The sequence below is a fragment of the Balaenoptera musculus genome, chromosome 3, assembly GCF_009873245.2.
Source record: "Balaenoptera musculus isolate JJ_BM4_2016_0621 chromosome 3, mBalMus1.pri.v3, whole genome shotgun sequence".
Classification (NCBI taxonomy): domain Eukaryota; kingdom Metazoa; phylum Chordata; class Mammalia; order Artiodactyla; family Balaenopteridae; genus Balaenoptera; species Balaenoptera musculus.
Window position 1 is genome coordinate 100546605 of NC_045787.1, and position 947 is coordinate 100547551.

Below are 947 nucleotides of genomic sequence, written 5' to 3' on the forward strand. Positions count from 1 at the left end.
CCTTGAGATGGGGAAAATTATCCTGATGGGTGCAATGTAATCACAAGATCCTTACGAGAGGGAGGCAGGTGAGCAGAATCAGTGAAGATGTTGTGATGATCTTGCACTGCCGGCTTTGAAGATGGAGGTAAAGGCTGCAAGTCGAGGAGTGCCCACGGCCTCCAGAGGTTGGCAAAAGCGAGAAAACGGATTCTCCCCTAGAGCTTCTAGGAAGAACCAACCCTGCTGACACCTTGATTTTGCTCATCAGACCCATTGTGGACTTCTGACCTCCAGAACTGTAAGGTAATACTTTCTCATTGTTTTAAGCCAGAGTTTGCGGTCATTTGTTGCAGCAGCACTTGGGAACTAACAGTGGGGGTGGAGGCAGGGATGATGGAAGGCCATGCCCTGCATCTCCTGCACCCCAAGTGGGCCCAGCAACAGCAGGACACCGGCAGGAGAGGTTAAGGAACCACATGCAGGCGCAAGAAAAGCCCCAGCTGACTTTGTGGACCCGGTGGGCTCCCAACCCCGTGCCCTGGCATGACAGGAGCACCCCAGAACTTCCTGTTGTAGTCCTAGGGAAGGCTGGAAGCTCCCTCCAAGTGACATTAACTTTCTGTCACCCAGCCTAAGTGAGCACTTAAAATATAAATAAAGGAAGTGATTATTCTTGCCCTGAGCTTGGTAGCTGAAATTCCTACTCTCTATGTAAGGTTTGTTTTCACAACCCAATGAGGTAAGTATGCCTCATTATCAATTTAATTTGCTCCTGAAAATGTGCCAGATAGAGGAATTTTGGAATGAGCGAGACTATATTTTATTTTCTTAAATCTAAAAAAGTAATGAATTCCAGGCTTACCCAAAAATGCAATTAGTTTGCTCCAAATATCACAGAACATCTTAAACATCTAGATAACAATCCATCAAGGATTTCTGCCTCGTATAAAGCCTACAGAACACCA